We start from the raw sequence: 6,316 nt of genomic DNA, 5'->3' as shown, positions 1-6,316 counted from the left end.
TAATAATATTTCCTTAACATAACTTTGGTTAACAAGGTGCAGGTTCAATTCCTGGAACTCGTGTAAGATGCGTAATGATATGAAATATTTTGGCGAATGTCGCAAATGATTTCGAGGAAATGTGCCTTAATACGCTCTCGCTCTCTCGCTCTCTCTCTCTCTCTCTCTCTCTCTCTCTCTCTCTCTCTCTCTCTCTCTCTCTCTCTCTCTCTCTCTCTCTCTCTCTCTCTCTCTCTCTCTCTCTCTCTCTCTCTCTCTCACTCTCCCTCCCTCCCCGAGAAATTCAAGACGTGGTCATAAATATTCTTTTTTTTTTTTTTTGGTTTGTGAAGATAAGTGTTGATAAAGTGCATTGCTGTGATTTGCTGCAGGATATATACATCACCGACTTGCTTCGGGGTATATACATCACCGACTTGCTGCGGAGTATATACATCACCGACTTGCTGCGGAGTATATACATCACCGACTTGCTGCGGAGTATATACATCACCGACTTGCTGCGGAGTATATACATCACCAACTTGCTTCAGGGTATATATGTCACCCAGTTGCTCCCATTTATGTATATATCATGGCGTAGCTGCAGGGTATATACATCACCTAGTAACTGCAGGAGTATATACATCACCTAGTAGCTGTAGCATATATACATCACCTAGTAGCTGTAGCATATATACATCACCTAGTAGCTGCAGGAGTATATACATCACCTAGTAGCTGTAGGGTATATACATCGCTCAGTTGCTGCAGTATATATAATATATATATATATATATATATATATATATATATATATATATATATATATATATATATATATATATATATATATATATATTGGTGCATCATATGTACATCGAAAAGCCTTAATGTGTGTGTATATACCTCCTGAAGGTTACATCTGTATATATGCATCATGAAGTGTATAACTATATACACCTCACCAAAACTCGTGCATATACGTCGAGGGATATACCTGTGTATACATCAAGAAGTACGATGTATCAGTATATACAAGAGGCATATTGCATATACATCAAGAGACATATATTTGTATATACAAAAGGTGTATAAACATAAAGATGAGTATATGCATTAAAAATGTATCTACTCTCCTTCCTTGGATCAAACCTGGTTACTTCATTTCCAGGCGATGCTCGACTCATAATAATTCCGCGGTAATAATAATAATAATATTACATTATTATTGCTAATAGAAATGTTGCTTTTACATAAATACTTTAATCTACGTCTTAAGAATTTTAATCAAATCAGTAAAGTAATATTGAAATTATTTCATCTAAATTTACATTTTTTTTTAATTTATAAACTTGGTAAAAGATACGAGAGTTTTAATAATAAAATCCCACATATTTTTCGTTATTTATGAGGGGATATTACAATAGCCAATGAAAACCCAGCAGCCATTAAGACTTATTTGTCATTGGCTCCCTTAATGGCTGCCTCGTGGGTTCACCACTTTCCATGATAAACAACAACACTGTCAGCCTGGTATGTTATGGTCAGCCGGGTATGTCAGTGTCAGCCGGGCTGCAGCAGGACACGAACACTGCCAGCAGACTTACGTTTGTGTTTGTCAGTGACTTTGTGAACACAGCCTAGTCAGGTGTGTCATTGTCACTGACCAGTTAACCTAGCCACGTGTGTGATTGTCACTGACCTGTTAACCTAGCCATGTGTGTCATTGTCACTGACCTGTTAACCTAGCCATGTGTCATTGTCACTGACCTGTTAACCTAGCCATGTGTGTCATTGTCACTGACCTGTTAACCTAGCCATGTGTGTCATTGTCACTGACCTGTTAACCTAGCCACGTGTGTGATTGTCACTGACCTGTTAACCTAGCCACGTGTGTGATTGTCACTGACCTGTTAACCTAGCCATGTGTGTCATTGTCACTGACCTGTTAACCTAGCCATGTGTATCATTGTCACTGACCAGTTAACCTAGCCACGTGTGTGATTGTCACTAACCTGTTAACCTAGCCACGTGTGTGATTGTCACTGACCTGTTAACCTAGCCACGTGTGATTGTCACTGACCTGTTAACCTAGCCACGTGTGTGATTGTCACTGAACTGTTAACCTAGCCACGTGTGTGATTGTCACTGACCTGTTAACCTAGCCATGTGTGTCATTGTCACTGACCTGTTAACCTAGCCGCGTGTGTCATTGTCACTGACCTGTTAACCTAGCCACGTATCATTGTCACTGACCAGTTAACCTAGCCACGTGTGTGATTGTCACTGACCTGTTAACCTAGCCACGTGTGATTGTCACTGACCAGTTAACCTAGCCACGTGTGATTGTCACTGACCAGTTAACCTAGCCACGTGTGTGATTGTCACTGACCAGTTAACCTAGCCACGTGTGTGATTGTCACTGACCAGTTAACCTAGCCACGTGTGATTGTCACTGACCAGTTAACCTAGCCACGTGTGATTGTCACTGACCTGTTAACCTAGCCACGTGTGTGAATGTCACTGACCTGTTAACCTAGCCACGTGTGTGAATGTCACTGACCTGTTAACCTAGCCACGTGTGATTGTCACTGACCTGTTAACCTAGCCACGTGTGTGATTGTCACTGACCTGTTAACCTAGCCACGTGTGTGAATGTCACTGACCTGTTAACCTAGCCACGTGTGTGATTGTCACTGACCAGTTAACCTAGCCACGTGTGTGATTGTCACTGACCTGTTAACAAAGCCACGTGTCATTGTCACTGACCAGTTAACCTAGCCACGTGTGATTGTCACTGACCAGTTAACCTAGCCACTTGTGTGATTGTCACTGACCAGTTAACCTAGCCACGTGTGAGATTGCCACTGACCAGTTAACCTAGCCACGTGTCATTGTGACTGACCAGTTAACCTAGCCACGTGTGTCAGTCTGACCAGTTAACCTAGCCACGTGTGTCATTGTAACTGACTAGTTAACCTAGCCACGTGTGATTGTCACTGACCTGTTAACCTAGCCATGTATCATTGTCACTGACCAGTTAACCTAGCCACGTGTCATTGTAACTGACTAGTTAACCTAGCCACGTGTGTGATTGTCACTGACCAGTTAACCTAGCCACGTGTGATTGTCACTGACCTGTTAACCAAGCCACGTGTCAGTCACTGACCAGTTAACCTAGCCACGTGTGTGATTGTTACTGACCAGTTAACCTAGCCACGTGTCATTGTCACTGACCAGTTAACCTAGCCACGTGTCATTGCCACCGACCAGTTAACCTAGCCACGTGTCAGTCACTGACCAGTTAACCTAGCCACATGTGTGATTGTCACTGACCTGTTAACCTAGCCACGTGTGTGATTGTCACTGACCAGTTAACCTAGCCACGTGTGTGATTGTCACTGACCTGTTAACAAAGCCACGTGTCATTGTCACTGACCAGTTAACCTAGCCACGTGTGATTGTCACTGACCAGTTAACCTAGCCACTTGTGTGATTGTCACTGACCAGTTAACCTAGCCACGTGTGAGATTGCCACTGACCAGTTAACCTAGCCACGTGTCATTGTGACTGACCAGTTAACCTAGCCACATGTGTCAGTCACTGACCAGTTAACCTAGCCACGTGTGTCATTGTAACTGACTAGTTAACCTAGCCACGTGTGATTGTCACTGACCTGTTAACCTAGCCATGTATCATTGTCACTGACCAGTTAACCTAGCCACGTGTGTGATTGTCACTGACCTGTTAACCTACCCACTTGTGTCATTGTCACTGACCTGTTAACCAAGCCACGTGTGTGATTGTCACTGACCAGTTAACCTAGCCACGTGTGATTGTCACTGACCTGTTAGCCTAGCCACGTGTTATCGTCACTGACCTGTTAACCTAGCCACGTGTCATTGTCACTGACCAGTTAACCTAGCCACGTGTCATTGTCACTGACCAGTTAACCTAGCCACGTGTCATCGTCACTGACCAGTTAACCTAGCCACGTGTCATCGTCACTGACCAGTTAACCTAGCCACGTGTCATCGTCACTGACCAGTTAACCCAGCCACGTGTCATCGTCACTGACCAGTTAACCTAGCCACGTGTCATTGTCACTGACCAGTTAACCTAGCCACGTGTGTCAGTCACTGACCAGTTAACCTAGCCACGTGTGTCATTGTCACTGTCACTGACCAGTTAACCTAGCCACGTGTCATCGTCACTGACCAGTTAACCTAGCCACGTGTGTCACTGGAAGCCAGACTGAAGTAGGGCGCACCAGCACAGCCACCAAACTCGTATTGTGTTTGTCAACGTCTTTGCAAAACTGTGCTTGTCGACGTGACAAGGTGTTTGAAGAGTCGTTTTGGCCTGGACACTGAAAGACCAGGTTGGTGCCACCAATATTTTTTTACAACTTGTGTGTCCTTTCCTTTTTTCTGTTCCTTGTTTTCCCATGTGCTTGTTTGCTTCGGTAAGCCAGCAGAAGGCCTCAGTCAGATGACCAAAAGCTCCTGACCCGCGTCTGGAAACTGCCCTGTGTCCTGACAAACCTTACCAAACCTGTTTCTGTCCAGTACAAAGATGGGTCATACAGTAAATAACAGTATCAGTGTATTCAAAATTTAGTAATGTTGGGTAAAGCATTTACGTTCGTCTGGGTAAAAAAAAAAATGGATACGTGAGTGATTTTTGGGAGTAACCTTGCTATGTGTACCATGAGAAAGGTTCCTTGATGCCGGCGAGGGGCTCTTGATCCAAGGAATTAGACCTGACCTCTTCCTTGGATCATATCCGATTAACTCCCATTGCATCACTGTGATCCCTACGGGTTTAGCTCTCGACCGACCATGAATGTAATAATAATAATAATGGAGGATGAGCAAGGTAATATATTAATGGCAGGATTCGTGGAAATCCAAGTTTTGCAGACTAGGATAAAAGCGCTTGCTCTTCCTCTTATATAAAAGTGAAAGCACCTCCCCCCCACGTCATTATACTGACGGGACGTCATGAACTACGTACCAGGAAAGAATCATCCTCGTCTTGTATTTGCTCCACCAGAGGCTCCCGTTCCAGGAGCTCTAATCCAATAACAGTATACTGGGATGCTCGATACATCTTTCCTAGAATTGTGTTTAGGTGAAAATGAATAAAAATTTTATGACGCGTGGGAGGAGCAGGAGGCTACATTGAAAAGGGGAAAGAATGAATACGATTCAAAAAAGGTGAGCATAAAAAATGAAAATGACAGCGGGTAGTAAATAAAGATCTTGAGGGTGACTGATGGTGGAAGTTTCTCGTCGCAGTGTCAATATTTAAAAAAAAAAATATTTTTCTTATAAACATGCATGAATAATGGTCATAACGCTCGTAAGAGTGAAATATATTATAACAGTATTGTCAGTGATGTAATTGGCCAGCCCCTACTTGAACTTTTCATGTGAATTTTCGTTAGTAACGCTAGTGAATCTTTCATTTCTGCCCTAATATTAGTCCTATCGAAAACTCCCACTGAATTTAAGAAAATTCTAAATTTGCCACACGCAGTTATTATATTATTCCACTGTACACAAGCTCAATTTAAGAAAATTCTAAATTTGCCACACGCAGTTATTATATTATTCCACTTTACACAAGCTCAATTTAAGAAAATTCTAAATTTGCCACACGCAGTTATTATATTATTCCACTTTACACAAGCTCAATTTAAGGAAATTCAAAATTTTTCCCCACTAACTTTCAGATCTGACTCTCTTGTGAAATTGACTTAATGCAACAATTTTGAATTATCTTTTCCGCACATGAGCTTACTCCTTACATTTTAACTTTTTTTGTAAAAATAATAATTTAATTCTGAAAGCATTCAGGGAAACCAGCGCTCCGGAATTTCCTGTGGGAGGAAAATACAGTTCCTGCACTCTGAAGGCCGGGAGGGAAATTGATGTTTTCGTTAGGAAGGTCATTTGCATTGTGATGTCCGCACAGTTCTGTCTAAACAGCTATTGAATAAATAATGGTGAATATGTACGCCTTTCTGAAGTCACCATTCCTTGGTGGGGGACGCCCAATGTGGTTATAACTATAATAATATATGGTGACTTTTCTTTCTTGTATTCTTATTTCCCAAAGTATTGACATATTTCTTCATTATTCCCACTTATAATTTTTCATATTTATTTTTTGTATTTCTTTAACAATTTCCTAAGAAGTTTAAAGTCATTTCAACCACAAGGAAAATGCCAAGAAAATGAAAGAAATTTGTCGGGAAACCTTATTTTTCAGAGCCTCTTAGTTTTTTTCCTCTTATTTCCAATTTTACAGAATCCTTTGTTGCTTTTGC

At 41.7% G+C, this 6,316-nt stretch overlaps 1 long non-coding RNA gene across 1 annotated transcript in view; it reads left to right on the top strand.

The window, feature by feature from the left end:
* Nucleotides 1-2,670: 2,670 nt before the first annotated feature.
* LOC138852863 (uncharacterized) overlaps nucleotides 2,671-6,316 on the top strand; it is a 38,683-nt gene continuing 35,037 nt past the window's right edge. Inside the window, exon 1 of the long non-coding RNA XR_011392138.1 lies at nucleotides 2,671-4,363. This is a non-coding gene — a long non-coding RNA (uncharacterized lncRNA). The remainder of the gene's footprint in view (nucleotides 4,364-6,316) is intronic.

Source organism: Cherax quadricarinatus, chromosome 18 (genome assembly GCF_038502225.1).
Source record: "Cherax quadricarinatus isolate ZL_2023a chromosome 18, ASM3850222v1, whole genome shotgun sequence".
NCBI lineage: Eukaryota > Metazoa > Arthropoda > Malacostraca > Decapoda > Parastacidae > Cherax > Cherax quadricarinatus.
Note: the sequence above shows the minus strand (reverse complement) of the source record. Positions and strands in the feature narration are given on the sequence as shown.